The sequence below is a fragment of the Zootoca vivipara genome, chromosome 3 (assembly GCF_963506605.1).
Source record: "Zootoca vivipara chromosome 3, rZooViv1.1, whole genome shotgun sequence".
Lineage (NCBI taxonomy): Eukaryota > Metazoa > Chordata > Lepidosauria > Squamata > Lacertidae > Zootoca > Zootoca vivipara.
The window spans coordinates 86,402,213-86,418,136 of record NC_083278.1 but is presented as its reverse complement, the minus strand read 5'-3'; the positions used below and the strand labels follow the sequence as shown (position 1 = coordinate 86,418,136).

Genomic DNA, 15,924 nt, shown 5'->3' with positions numbered 1-15,924 from the left:
TTTCAAATTTTATTTCATACTACTTACAGTGCTGTTTAACTACTGCTTTGGGGTAGACATTCCGCTCACTTGTAACAGCAATTTCTCCACATGTCAAGTTCACCTCACCAGAAGGCTGTGACAGAAGTCAGGTCCGTTCTCCATCCCAATGACATTCCTCAGCGCTGCCCATCCTCTTCTCAAACTCCTGTCCACCCTTTACGTATAATTTTAATGTTTCTCCAAATTCTGGATGAGAACCAAGCCAGGAAATTGCAATGGCTACTAGAATAAAATGGAAGCATATGCAAATAAACCCTGAACGAGAGTCTTTTTTTAAAAAAACAACAGCAACCTTTCTTTGTTTCCCAACTTTGTGGCCTAACGGCTATGACTCAGGGGGTTATAAATACTGAACTTAATCCAGTGACTAATTGCTCAAAATTTTGTGCATCAGCAGAAGTGGAACCTGTGGTTGGTTCTAATACTATCAAATGCCTTTGCTATTCAATAATATCCCTCAGAGCTTGCTATCTAGTATGCAGTTTGCCCAAAGAACAGTGATTTTTTTTGTTTCAGTTATCCTCTTGACAATGGAGAAGAAGGCAGCTGCTAGTAAATGAAGCAGTTGGCAGACAGAGTGTCTGAGGGAAACTTCTGCAGTTCACCAAAGGAGGGTGGTTAACCTTTCTTCCTACCATAGCTGTTTGCACTATAGTGAAAAAAATGGCCTTGACCACAGTGTGAGAAGCCTGTTAGCAGTGGCAGCTGTTAGCAGTAGGCGAGCAATTGGACTCTAATTGTGGTTAATTGCACGCACCAGCGTGGTGAGGTGGAGAGTATTATTGTAAAAAATTACGCCCCAGATAGTGATAGTATAATAGCTCCCTTTATTTATCATGCAGCCAAAATAACCCTGTGACTTAGCCTTCTGCTTTCTCGCCTACAAATATGCAATCCAATGAATTTTTTGTAATACAAAGAGCCTTACAGAATAAATTAACCCACCAGCTGCTCCAATCAGCAGCTATTAAATTTTATTTAACACTGCATCTATTATTTCCTAAAGTTCAGGCTGGCCGCGAACGTCGCATGACTCGAAATCATCCCCTCTGACTTGACTCACTTTATAGTAGACCGAGGTCCCTTAGATCATCCCAGCTTCTGATCCTGATACAGACCCCTCAGGGCCTTTCCGGATGATCTTTTCTTTCCACACAATAAACATGCACTTGTTGCTCATGGGTTGCAGGGGATCTGGATGTCTTTCCTTCGGGAAGTGTTTCTGTTGCCTGGGGCATTTGCATTGGTCGCTAGGAAAGCGACCTTCTAGATCACAGGTGTCAAACACAAGGCCCAGGGGCCAAATCCGGCCCGCCAGACCTCGTCATGTGGCCCGCCGAGCGCCCCAGCCAGCGGGACCCAGCAGCGGGACCTTGCTGCTGAAGCGCTGCGCCAACAACGCGCCGACAAACAGCTAGGGCCGGGGGGGGGCTAGAAAGGCGGCCGGAGCAGCGCTGCGTGGAGCGCCCCGAGCCACAGCAGGAGAAGGAGGAGGCAGCTTGCCGGGTCAGCGCCCGGCAGCGCCGCACGGAGAGTCCCGTGCCTCTGCGACGCAGCAGTGCTCTGTAGCACTTTGAATCCTCCTCCTCCTGCCACGGCTCGGCGCCTGGAAATGGCTGCTGCTGCTGCTGCTGCTGCTGAAGCACAGACAAAGCACCCAGCAGCGCCGTGTGGAGGAGGAGGAGTATTCAAAGTGCTACAGAGCACTGCTGCGTCCCGACCCGGGAAGCCGCCTCCTCCTCTTGCCTCACCTCCTCCTCCTCCTGCCGCGGCTCAGCCTCATGAACGTGAGCTCAGCAGCGGCTCAACCTCACGAACGTGCTTTACGCACTTCTCCTAAAACGGACACCCACTGCCTCACGCTGCACGGGAAATGCTTTTTGCCCCTGGGTCCCTTCGCGCTCTTTTCTGGCGCTGAATCAAGGCGGCGACCCCCCCTTCCCTTTCTTTCTTCCTCTCTCTCGTTCTTATTCTTTCTTTCCCTCTCCTTCCTTCCTTCTTTATCTCTGTCTTCTCTCCCTCTTTCTTTTTCTTTCCTTCTTTATTCCTTCTTTCCTACTCTTCTTTCTCTCACCCCTTTCCTTCCTCTCTCCCTCCTGCTCCCTCTTTTCTTTCTTTCTTCCTTCCTTCCTTCCTTCCTTCCTTCCTTCCTTCCTTCCTTCCTTCCTTCCTTCCTTTCTTCCTTCCGCCCTTCCCATCTTTCTTCCTCTCCCTCATTCTTATTCTTTCTTTCCCTCTACTTCCTTCCTTCTTTCTCCCTTTCCGTCTTCTCTCCCTCTTTTTCTTTCCTTCTTTATTCCCTTCCTTATTTCCTACTCTTCTGTCTCTCCCCTCTTTCCTTCCTTCCTTCCTCTCTCCCTCCCACTCCCTCTTTTCTTCCTTCCTCCCTTCCTCCCTCCCTCCCCTCCCTCTCCCTCTCCTCAGAAACATAGGGTGCTGCTTTATACTTCTGGCCCTTAAACCCTGGAACCAGGAGAGCAGCTCCAGTGAGTCAACCTCAGCCAGTCCCTTTGGTGAAGGGTGGTGGCTCACTGGCAGAACTAATGTCCTGCATGCAGAAGGACCCCAGCATCTCCAGGTACTAGTAGCTCTGCAAAGGTCCTGCATGAAACCCTAGCGAGCCTCCACCACCCAGTGCAGTTACCAAAAATCATTTTTCAATAAATTGTACAATAATTGTACATTTGAATATCTACTTGCCATTATTCTAACTATGTTTCTGCTTTCAGAGCTAGTTATTACTTACATTATTACAAAAAAACAGTAATAATTGAATGCAGTGACAATAATTTATGATAATAAAGAGTGGACACATAGTCCTACAGATACAACCGGCCCTTTGAGGGTGACCAAACTGCTGATGCGGCCCCCGATGAATTTGAGTTTGACACCCCTGTTCTAGATAGTGCATCGTTTGCAGTGAGACGTACAGTGGAAAGTGGCGGTGTTGGGTATCGTGGCTACTACTGCAGCAGGGCCTTTTTCCACAGAAGGGGTGGGGATGGAGAACCCGTGGCCTTCCAGGGATTGAAGGACATCAACTCCCATCAGGATGGACAGTGTTTAGGGATGATGATAATAAATAATAATAATAATAATAATAATAATTTTATTATTTATACCCAGCCCATCTGACTGGATTTCCCCAGCCACCCTGACCGGCTCCCAACAGAATATTAAAAACACGATAAAAGATCAAACATTAAAAACTTCCCTAAGCAGGGAGTTGTGGTTCAATACCTTCTGGAAGGTCTCAGGCTCTTCATCCCTGCTATCCGGCCTCAAATCTACAGTTACTTGGGACTGTGCTAAAAGAAAAAAGAAATCGGCAATGGATGCAGACTTCCTAGCCAGCTATCAGGTCCATTTCCAGCCTTCCATTTTTTTAGGAAACAATTTTTAGTAAGTGATTGCCCTCCCATTCCAGACACAACTGGATATCATCAGTCTCCTGGACTCCTGCCATTGTTCCATCACAACCTTTCAGAGCAGCTGAGAGCGCTTGCTTGACTGTAGCATCTGTTTGCCAAGTCTGAGCAGCAAAGAGAAGCTTGCTCAGTGAATGCTCCATGATTGTTCCTCATCCAATCAGCTCACCAAATAATAATAATAATAATAATAATAATTTTTTATTTGTACCCCGCCCATCCGGCTGAGTCTCCCCAGCCACTCTGGGCGGCTTCCAGTCGAATATCAAAACAATACAGCAATAGTACAATTACAAAAGTCACAAAAAATACATAAACCACATCAAAAAATACACAACCTAATAGAAAACAATTTCGACATAAATCAAAATCTAAAACTAAGAATACATCCTTAATACAGTTTAAAATAACATAGGTAAAAAATAACAGGAATTTAAACAAAAAAACAAAATGGCTTTCCTGCTACATAGCAAGGCTACCGGTCCCTCGCTTTCCTTTATATGGGAACTGGACCTGGCGCCATATTGATGTTGCATTGGGGCTAACATAAGTATAGCTTTAAGAATAGAATCTGAGCGGCCAGAGGGATTAGTCAGGCTCTGTGCATGCAGATGGTTCTTAGCAGGATGAGAGATGCTGGTGTCAATATGTTTTGCAGGTATTCCTGTGGACGAGGAGCCAAATGTGAAGGAGAATGAGTAATTGTCACATGCATTTGCAGTGTTGTGTAGGAGCTCCTTGTCATGCACTAGGGCTGTTCTGGGCACCATCCCAGAAGAAAGCGGGGGATTTTCTCTGCTTCTATTTGCTAACAGTCCTGTATTGTGCATTTGAGGATTTTCAAAGCCCCTTGCAAACCTTGGGGCATCTGACTACCCTTTGAGATCAGAAGGCATCATTATCCCTAATTTGCAGAGAGGATAAATGAAGCATTGGGAGGTGCACAGATTTTTCAAAGATCATCTCGACATAATGAAGCAACGGGTGCGTTGCCAAAGGTTGCTCTTTGATTCACTGCCACGCAGCCAGATACTAAGCCTCGTAATACTGGATCCCAAGGGCCTGCCCTGACTAGTTCAAGACAGCACCATATGATTAAAAAAAGGCATTTTCCCCACTTAGTATAAATGGCTTTTTGATCAATGAATGGAAATGTAATTTAAGCAAATTGAGCAAATGTAAACAAGGGTTTGTACGGTGCTGCTTGCAATCTTAACATATGTAGCGGGAGAGCTGGAAGACCACCCAGGTCATGGTCTGGTCTTATTTCTAAGCCTCCCAGCTCCCTAATTAAATCCCTTTCTATTTCTCATTTTAAGGGGGAGAGGGCCTGCAAGCCTTTCATAGTCTCCTTCCAGATGGGAACGAAACATTTAATGGAGATCCAGCTGTTGGAGGGATGGGAATTGTGAGCAATGCCATAAAATCAAGACAGTGATGAAAATCAATATCTCACCATGCTCTCCCTCTGAGTTTAAAGGGAGCCTTGTAGCTCAAACACAAGACAATCCTAGGCCTTAATTTGACCAGGGCTCGGCCGCAGAACATTGCATTCACTGCCAGGGCTATCCTGGGGTGTGTGTGATATACCGTAATAAAAATAGAATGCCTATGGGGATGTGCAGAGGGCCTTCCCCTCATTACTGAGTCACTGGAATCAGGCACTGTATATGTAGAACAAGGGAGAAGAGCTGTCACAGCAGAAGGTGGAACTTCTCATAGCTTCAGGCGCTTCTCTTTAGACATGTTAAGCACAGGACATGTCTAATGGCTCAGTGCTCTGCTTCTGCTTGTCATCAGTCAGGTGAGACCATGCAGCTTCTGCACTGATACCTAGCCGATGTGATGAGGCCTAATAAATTGAAATTAAATCCTGGTAAGATGGAGGTGCTGTGGCATAGTTGCTCTCAGGTCCAGGAATCAGGGGAACGGGCTCCTTTTGGTGGAGCTGGGCTCTCCCTGAAAGAGCAGGTGCACATTCTGAGAGTGTTTGACAACAGTTTCTGAACCAGGATGGCTTGCCCATAGTAATCCATGCTTCTGATAACCTCCTGCTTGGATTGCTGCAATGCACTCTACATAGGGATGCTCTTGAAGATGACTTGTAACTTGGGCAAAATGTGGCGGCCTTCTTTTTGAGTGGAGTGACCAACCAGAACCATGTTACAACGATTCTCAAAGGAGGCTTGGCTTAGGATTCCACTCCAGAAACTGCGCACTTAGCAATGACGCATGGGTGGGCTTTGTCCGTAGTGGCACCCTAAACCCGCAATGCCCTTGCCCTTGAAATTTAAATGGCACCCACACTGCTGGCTCTCTGACCTGGCTATTTCTTAACCCCCTTTTAAACGGAGATGTTTTGTTTGTTTGTTTGTTTTATTAATGCAATAGTTACTCACCCCAAGATCTTTGTATACAGGGAAAGATAAAAACTGGCAAAATACATAATGACTATCTCTTCCCACAGAAATGTATACCAGGGAACTGGGCTTTTTCCCAATGCATGTTCTGTGGTGCACATGGAGTGATAATCAGACCTATAGCTGCTCATCTTTTGTGGGGAGGATGTTGGTGCTCCCAGGGGCCTAGAGATCAAGTGCTGACCATCTGAATTTGGAGCATGAAATATACTCGGAGTTGAGAGTGAATTTCATGCTCTTTATTCAGCTCATAGTCATCAAGGAGAAGAAGAGAAGAATGCCCTTTCCCCCAAACCATCTGCTTATATACATTATTTAAACAATGGGCTTTGCGTGATTGGCTACTTCAGGGCTACACCTGTGGGCCAATCAGTTTGTGGATTGACTTCTGCCAGCAGCCTGATTGGCTGCTCCTGCAGGCCAATCAGGTTGTGGATTTACTTCTGCCAGCCGCCTGATTGGCTGCTCCTGCAGGCCAATCAGGTTGCGGATTCACTTCCACCTGGAGTTGGATTGGGTGGCTCCTGCGGACCAATCAGACTGCTGATTCTGGATCCTATTGTTCTATGATTCAGCTCAGTACATAACAGAGCATTTGTTTGAATTTCCATTGCACCAAACCTTTTGGTGCACCAAAGTGAAACATCACCTCACCTGTGCAGTCAAAATTATAATAATGAATTAAACAGCTGGAAATTTGCTGCCCTCTGGCTGCCTTCCTCTGCCTGGTGGTAAAGCCAGGCCCAGTTTTAGGCTGGTATCCGCAAATTGGGCAATGAAATATTTGTACTGCCTTCTAGTTCATACACTGCTTCCAGCATGATGCGTACCACTACAAATCTTCCGAAAGTGACAAACAGGATAGCACCCTTTGTTTTTATAATCCACTCCAAACTTCTCCAAGCTGGTGTCCTCCTATCAGCCCCAGCCTAGCAGAAGTAGGGGTTGCCCAATTAAACTGATTAGCTTTAGACTCAGGACAGGCAAAAGAATGTTCTTCAAACAGTTCATGATTTGTGTATGAAATACACTAGCACAAGATGTTTTGATGACCATGGACTTCATTAGACCAGTCCTGGATATGTCTGATAAACAGCTATCACTGGCAACCCAGCCAAATGGGAGGCATATAAATAATAAAATGCTTATTATTATTATTAACCTATGAGAGTGGGGTTACTATTTAGAGTCAGTGTCCCTCTGAATACCAGCTTCTGAGACAAAATGATACTTGATCCTTGGCCTGATTCCCCATAAGTCTGTTCTTAATGATCAGATCAGCAAGTCAGAGGAAAAGAGGATTCACTATGAGAGATGACACAACCGTAGTTTTCTGAAAGACTGACTCAGAAGCAAAGTGATCGTAACCAGGAATGCATGAACAATTCCACACATGCGCGCACACACACACACTTCTTAGCAAATATTTCACAAAGATTCTTCAGTACTTGGATAAAAGAAGGTAACTTCTTTTGTGGATCACAGTACAAATTAATGTAAATGAATACTGAGGTCCCCCCCCCCCCCGGAAAAAGACAGTGCAGAGTTCCTGAACATCAGCCATTATTAAAAAACAAAACAAAACGATATTATTCAGCACTGGGCAAATCAACTACCCAACTGGAAACAGAATAATTGACTGCTTGAAGTACTGAGTGCTCAGTTCCAACAACAAGGTTGAAGGTTGGGAGTTTGCACAGCATCACACCTTTTTAGTTCTTATCTGTCTAATGAAGCAGGCATCTTCTGTCCAACAATTCTAACAGGTTATCCCATGGTCAGTAGGCCTGTGCCACACAGATGAGAACAAGATCACCATGCCAGAAATCTCAGCTGGCAAGTTTGGTAAATTACAACCAGGTGAATCAACCAAGGACCATGCACACACTTACAGTGAACAGCATGTAAAGCCTTCATGAATGTCCCATAAAATGTGCTGCAAGACAAGAGTTGCACTAACTAGTTAGAAATCAGAGATGTATGATAGTCTGGATCCTCAAAACCAGTTGACACTTCCAAAAAATGTATGCTTTATTGCTGTGCCTGTTCTCAAGTCTGTTAAAAATGAGACCTTTCCTATCTTCTGGGTGATTGATGGGCCTTGAGAATGCAAAGTGTTACAGAGATTACAAGAATTATCAGGCTACAGAGCTCTTTTTAGGTCAATGTACAGAAGGGAGGGCAGAGATTGCCCAGGATTGATAGTTGCCTATCTCTTCAGTTCTTTCGCAAGGTACACCACAAGCTAGATAACTCTCCAGATCCCTGTCCTGCTTTGATCTTGAATGGCTTTGTGGAGTAGGATGTTTTCAAGACACGCTATCTGGGCTCATCTCTCAGGAATGCATGGGGTTAACAGTCAGCACCATTTAATCGTTTGCAAATAACCCATCAGGAAATCTGTCAGGAAGTGGGTACAAATTCCTGAGGATTGATGCAAAGTATTGCACTAGCATACTCTCCTAGCAACAGTCCGTGGTCTGGTTGTATCTGACTGATATACATGCCCTCCACAGATATGAAGGACAATGTAGTCGCTGCCTATCTGTCGAGTTCTAACAGAAATCCAAATATTTGACTATACTTGAACCAATCTGAAGTCAATGAAATATATAACCTTGTGAGCTCTTGAAAGATAGATAGACCTCCAGCAACCTGCCAGTAGGGGGGGAAAAACTATGTCTATGGTGCCTGGGGCTGATGGGATTTGTAGTCCCAAACATCTATCTATGGTGCATTTGGAACAGATCACACCAAGCTTGTAAGCTGTCACATGGATTGGCAGGAAGTTATTCGCAGTTGTTTTATTGAAGATTCAGTGCAGTTTGACGCTGGCATGAATCACTTGGAGTAAAGATATGCATGTCTTATTTGCAGATGCTAGAAAATTGGGTGGAATGACAGGTACTGCAAAGATTCAAAAATAATCATAATAAACTCTGTGAGTAGTAATACAGAATTTTGCTGTCGCAAATATAAGGATATCAATGACCGAAAAGCAAAAAAAGAAGAGGCTAAAGGAACTGAAGAAAAGAATGAGAGAACAGCAAGGAACAAATAGAGGGAGAAGAGCTGTTGGCTGAGGCCATTGAAAGAAAAATTGAGAAGCGGATTGTCAGAATTGAAACAGGCCAGATGCATGTTTTACCTTTACTTCTACTGTTGAGGAATGAAACAAGTTGAAACATAATTTATGGACACTTTCCCTGGGTCCTTTGGCTATGAAACTACACAAGCCTATAAAAGTAAGGAACTAAGTGGCGAAAGAGCACAAGGACATACAGCTACAGGAGACCAACAAAACATGATGGTGTTCTGGATTTAATTTCCATTCCACCATACTATATGTCAGCCTTCCCAAAATATCTATTTTTTTGTTATTCAGGGAAACCTGCCACTGGAAATATTGAACAGTGCAAACTCAGATCTAAAGTTGTTTGTGCTACTAAAAAAAAAACAGCACCCATGTAGTCAAAATATTGTACCGTATGTGTGATAAAATACATAATGAGAATAAGTAATGCAAAGTTAGCCAAGGTGCAAACTTTTGCATGATATATTCTGATATTTGGGGATGGGAGCAGCTCTGCAGGGCACTGGAGCCCCACCAGAAACCAGCTTCAGCCACACCTCTGGGTTCAAAGGTTTTAGGCCAGGGTAAGCCACCTCAGGGCTGGGTGTCAAATGTGGTCTACCAGGCCTCTCAGCCAGATCCTCAGGATTCTCCGCAGGCCACAGCCCTCACAGGTCCTACTTCGCACCCAATTGTTTTAGCCTGACTAGAATTGCACCCTTGGCCCCCGATGATGCCTCCTGCTTGTCTGGATGGAAGATAAAGAGGGGTGTGTGAATGTGTGTCGAAACTAGTAGCTCTGCCTGCTCTTGCCTCTGACCCCCCACCGCCACTGGCAAGTGACCCTTGGAAGGGAAGTGTCCCCATTCCTGTTTTAGTCATTGCCCCACACACTTTCAACCATTTCTCCAGAGCCAAAAAGTCTAGAAGTGTACATTATAAAAATAAAAGTGTGCTACTGAGGAAGCTAGATTATGTGCCTGTACTGCTCTTCTCTGGAAAAACTGCAGTTAGGAGTGTCTCGCATTGATCTGACTTCCAGATCTGATACCCAGACTACACTTTACATGCAAGTGTTTAACGGCCATTACAAACGCACACATTTGTATTTGTTGGGGGAGAGAGACACTGGAACTAATTGTATCCCTCTCTTGCCTGCTGATCACTCCCATCAAAGCCAACTTTTTCTGCCTTTAACCATGAACGCACATGGACACAGAAAGGATAGAACAGTATCATTTAAAGTAAATTCCCTTTCTTTTTTTTCTGCTGCTTTTTCCACTGAGTGCAGTGGCTCTGGTCTTGTCCACGACTTTATTACATCACTTTGTTAAAGCTGTCGTTTTTCCCTTGATGTCTTTAAACATATTTCATCGCTTTCAGCATTTGCTATCATTTTAAATGCAATTAGTGCGACAAAGCAGAAAAAGTACCTAAATCGACAATTGGGGTCACCAGAGCAGAATTTGACTTGCACATTGATTTCACACTTCTGGGTTCCAGTTCCATATTCTTTTTTTAAATGACTGATGAATATTATTAGAGATTTGCACAATGACTCTTCCCTAAGAGGAAATAACTCTGAAAAAAGAGGTTGGCAGAGGTTGCCACTGCTGGCTTGAGTGTTGTTGTTGAGGGAACGTGTAGCATACCCTTATCTTTGCAGTCCAAAGTGTCCTTTTGGCAAAGTGTTTTATTTTGTACAATGAAGAATATCCTTTTATTTTTAAAGTGGACTGGCTGGCATGCTCTTCACAGAAGGGAAGTGAGGCTGTCCCATAAGACTATTTCTAGTTATAATGCACTTGTCCTTAAAGAGCTTCTTAGACTGTTATATAAAGCCATCATGGCTTCATGAGCCGCTGACTAACCCGTTATATTTGCAGTGTCTACATGTTCGAGTCCACTCAGCTTTGTCCCTCACAAGTCTATTCCGCCTAACACTTCAGAATTCTGAAAAGCCGAAAGGCTGTGTGCCCATTCGACAGTGGAAGCCAAAGATCACCTTACCTCACCTTCAGGGGGACGTAAGAAGAGACTGCTGGATCCGGCCACTGGCCCATCTAGTCCAGCATCCTGTTCTCCCAGTGGCCAACCAGCAGCCCATGAGAAACCTGCAAGCAGGCAGAAGAAGAAGAAGAAGAAGAAGAAGAAGAAGAAGAAGAAGAAGAAGAAGAAGAAGAAGAAGAAGAAGAAGAAGAGTTTGGATTTGATATCCCGCTTTATCACTACCCGAAGGAGTCTCAAAGCGGCTAACAATCTCCTTTCCCTTCCTCCCCCACAACAAACACTCTGTGAGGTGAGCGAGGCTGAGAGACTTCAGAGAAGTGTGACTAGCCCAAGGTCACCCAGCAGCTGCATGTGGAGGAGCGGAGACTCGAAACTGGTCCACCAGATTAGGAGTCTACCGCTCTTCACCACTACACCACACTGGCTCCTCTCCTGTGTTTTCCAGCCACTGCTATTCAGGAGCACTGCTGCCTCCAACCATGAAGGCAGAGCATGGCCATTATAGCTAGTAGCCATCAAGAGCCCTCTCTCCCGTGAATTTGTCTAATCCTCTTTTAAAGGTTTGTGGCAGTCACCGTTTCCTGTGAGAGCAAGTTCCGTATGTGCTGCGTGAAGAAGTATTTTCCTTTAACCTTTAATGAAGGGAGGGCCATAGCTCAGTAGTAGAGCATCTGTTCTGCATGCAGGTTCAATCATCAGCATCTTCAGATAGGGCTGGAAGAGATCCGTCTCTGTAACTGTGGAGAGCCACTGGCAGCCAGTGTAGCAGGCAATAGTGGGAAGACAGGCGAACTAAATACCAGTGTACTGGAAGAAGCAAATATCACCAGTGTTGAAGCAGTGATTCTTCAACATCAACTTCGTTGGACTGGTCATGTTGTGCGGATGCCTGATGATCACCTTCCAAAGCAACTATATTCCGAACTTAAAAATGGAAAGCGTAATGCTGGTGGTCAACAAAAGAGTTTTAAAGGCTGTCTCAAGGCAAGTTTTTAAAAAATGTAGTATAAACACCAACAATTGGAAAACACTTGCCTGCGAGCGCTCCAGTTGGAGAACAGCCTTTACCAAAGGTGTCATGGGCTTTGAAGACACTTGAACTCAGGAAGCAAGGGAGAAACGTGCTAAGAGAAAGGCACGCTTGGCAAATCCACACCGTGATCAACTTCCACCCGGTAACCAGAATTGGCCTCCACAGTCACTTACGGACTCATTGTTAAAACCATGTTTATGGAAGACACTCTTACTAGGCTATGAGTGATCGAAGAAGAAGAAGAAGAAGAAGAAGAAGAAGAAGGGGGGGGGAGATAGATGGACCAAAAGTCTGACTCTGTATAAGGAACATTTTGTGCCGGTATTGATTCAAGGCCATTAGGAAAGACATCACCTCTCCAGAGTAACTGAGAAAGAAGGTGGGATTTTATTATTATTATTATTATTATTATTATTATTATTATTATTATTTTTAAAACATATTTGCTGTCCTTTCCCTCCAAAAAGCTCAAAATGGTTGGCAACAAAGATAAAACATCCCTTAAAAGTTGATGCTAAAGCTGCAGCAGGAAATAAAATACAGCTACTAAATAAGGGCAGGAAAATAAAAAGCGCCCCACCCACCCTTAACATGAGAGAGAGATTGTCTCTGTATATGAAGGATCCATTCTTAGCTGCAGTGACTAAAAAAGATTTTGCTAGGGATTGTCCTTTATGATTTTGTCTACGCCTTTAAAAAAAAGTAAAAATTGCAGCTAAGCAAGTGGCCACCAGCAAATCTTGTGGGAAATGCATTCCATAATTTTGTGGTTTCCAAAAATTCCCTTTCGTCAGTCTTGAACCTGCTGCCAAGGAATCTTGATGTGAAAATCCAGCTGTTCTTTTGAGAGAGAATAATTTCTCTCTGTACATATATTCCACATCTTTATAAGCTGCACTTTCATTTTAAAAGCACAGGCATATTGGACTTTCCCCACAGGGAAATGTCAGAGTGCCTTATCTGCACCCCACGACTCCAACCGGAATTCCCAGGGCATTCCAGAAACGGTGAGGGAAATAGGTGCCTCCCAACAATTCTCAACACCCTTCACAAACTACATTTCCCAGGATCCTTTGGGGAAAGCCAAGACTGTTCAAAGTGGTATGATACTACAGTGCTTAGAACAGAATCATTGGACTCAATGGGCTTTGTTGTTGCAAGGCTGCAGAATGATTTTCACCCCAGGGGCCACATTTGCTTCTGGGCAATCTTCCAAGGGCCACATGCCAGTGGTGTGTGGGCCAGAGGCAAAGGGGAGGGGGCAGAGCAAAAGATGTAAAGCTTACCTTTGTGCAATAGGCTGGCTCCTATACACCCACTCATCTCTAACCTCCATCCAGGTAAGCAAGAAGCATTATTAGAATGCGAGGACACATTCCAAAACACAGGCAAAAACACTCACGGCCTGAAGCAGGGTTGATGAGAGGGTGCAGCCTGGAAAGAGTGCCAGGGGCTTACTCAGAGGCCTGTTAGGGCTGCATTTTGCCCCTGGGTCTGAGGTTCCCCACTCCTGTGTTGGTGGAAGGTGGATCAAGTTTTCGTGGAGAGCTAACTAAAACAGTAGCTCCCAACGTTTTTTGGTATGGCAGCCCACAAGTCCAAATTTGCTTGGCATGGTGACCCATCATTCTATTATCACATGAATTTTTGATTTTTAGTCTTCAGCAGCTGTCAGTTTCATGCATCTTAAATGTAAGTTGGCCTATTTATAACCATTTCCCAAGGCATCCGAATTTACTTAACACCTCTATTAACGTAGAATTCGTTAAACTATTTATAGTACTTAGAAAGTTATTAACAGTTTTTAATGGGAATGTAAGAATACCAGTCTTCTGATTGCAAGATATTGCTTCATAAGTTATAAAAAATCTGGTCCAAAAATATGGTTATACAAGTGGTGTTAAATATAACAAACTGAATATTTTAAATAGTTTTCCCACAATAAAGAGAGTTTGGGCAAGTATTAGTGGGATGGCTGAGCTTGCTTTTTGACAATGTGTAGGGTTTGATGGTTGTCAGGCATAGCCTCAGATCATTATTGATACATAGCCTTTTATTTCATCTTCATAGCAGTCTCTGCAGAAAAAGCTGCCTCTCAAAAATATGTACCACCAAATAAAAGCACGACAAGCATTGCTTCCGCCACAAGTTCAGGCTACTCAGTAACTAAGTTGTCTGTGTGTGTGTAAAATGAAGCCAAAATTCAGAAAACCTCACTTCCAAAAAATTGTCTTTGAGGGTCAAATCACATGGCTATTCGATAAGCTGTTCCTTTTGAACAGATAAAAAAAAACTTTGAGGCATCAGCTGCAAGTGGGTTTTCTACCCACTCAAACATCTGTTTCTTCAGCAGAAAAGTAGTGGACACATTCTGACTAAGCAGTTCCCAAGTGTTAACGCGAGCGTTTCCTACATTTGGTTACAAGTGTCAACACAGCATTATAATATGACGACAAATCAAAAAGTTCTAAGAGGTATTATCATACAAGTTGCGGATTAAAAGCAAGAATTGTTTGGGGTTTATTTATGAAGCCTGCCTGCTGTCTCCTTGCACAGGCTTTAAGACCCATAGGCTGGGAACTAAAACTTCCCCCTCTTCCCCTTCTCTGATTATAAGACCAGCGGAGGGTGCCTTGGTAGTTCCACCACCCTCAGACACAAGGGTGGTGGCAGCCCAGCAGAGCGCATTCATTGAAGGGATCCAAAGGGTCATCTAGTCCAACCCCTGCAATGCAGGAATCTCAACTAAAGCATCCATGGCAGATGGCCATCCAACCTCTGCTTAAAAACCTCCAGGAAAGTAGAGCCCACCACCTTCCAAGGTAGTCCATTCCACTGTCGAACAGCTCTTAGCATCAGAAAGTTCTTCCTGATGTTTAGTCGGAATCTCCTTTCTTGTAACTTGAAGCCATTGGTTTGGGTCCTCCCCCTCCAGAGCAGGAGAAAACATGCTTATTCCATCTTCCACGTTACAGCCCTTTTAGGCATTTGAAGATGGCTATCATATCTCCTCTTACTCTCCTCTTTTCCAGGCTAAACATACCCAACTGCCTCAACCCTTTCTCATAAGGCTTGGTTTCCAGGCCCTTGATCATCTTGGTCACCCTCCTCTACACCCTCCTCTAGCTTGTTAATGTTCTTCTTAAATTGTGGCACCCCAAACTGGACACAGTACTCCAGGTGTGGTCTGACCTAGGCATAATAGATTACTACAGTAGTACCTCGGGTTATGAGCACGATCCGTTCCGGATCGCGGTTTGTAACCCGAAAAGGTCGCAAACCGAGCGCCGCTTCTGCGCATGCGCAAAGCGTGCGCGCCGAAAACACTTCCGGGTTAGCGGAGTTCGTCACCCGAAGTGTTTGCAACCTGAGCGGGTCGTAAACCGAGGTACGACTGTACTGTTACTTCCCTTGAGCTGGACACTATATTTCTGTTGATGCAACCTGGAATAGCATTAGCATTTTTAATTTTTTTGCTGCCACATCAATGAGTACTAGTAGGGACAGGAGGCAGCCAGCACAGGGCTTACATTTCCAGCTGTATAAACTGAAGGAAGTAGAAGTGCATCAAACAGCTTTTTAGAACCTGCAGCTGTACAGAAACACAGCTGGATTTCAGAATTAAAGAACTACACATGGAAAGCAGGATGAAGGCACTTCTGCTACAAACATGGTGTGTGGGTAGGCACGTATTAATACATTGGGCTGCAGAACTTTAAAGACTAAGGATGACTCCTAGAAAGTAACCAGGGGAATGTGGGTTGTACAAGTTTGAAGTCTGAAATACCTTTGTCAAGGTGCTCCTCAAAGCACCTTGAAGACTAATCTTGTACAGATTCCACTATTGTGAGAGATTGCTAATCCTTTCACTAAGCCACCGTTTCATATTTGTCCCTGCTACTCACATTATATCTTACA

At 44.3% G+C, this 15,924-nt stretch overlaps 1 protein-coding gene across 3 annotated transcripts in view; it reads left to right on the top strand.

Annotated features, from left to right (window-relative positions):
- RBKS (ribokinase) overlaps window positions 1-15,924 on the top strand; it is a 76,444-nt gene that overhangs the window by 57,988 nt on the left and 2,532 nt on the right. The window contains exon 8 of one of the 3 annotated variants that reach the window (XR_009557383.1): window positions 8,871-12,385. The exons of the other annotated variants lie outside the window; for them this stretch is intronic. The gene's annotated coding sequence lies outside the window, so the exon portion shown is untranslated. The remainder of the gene's footprint in view (window positions 1-8,870; window positions 12,386-15,924) is intronic. 3 annotated transcript variants of the gene reach the window in all.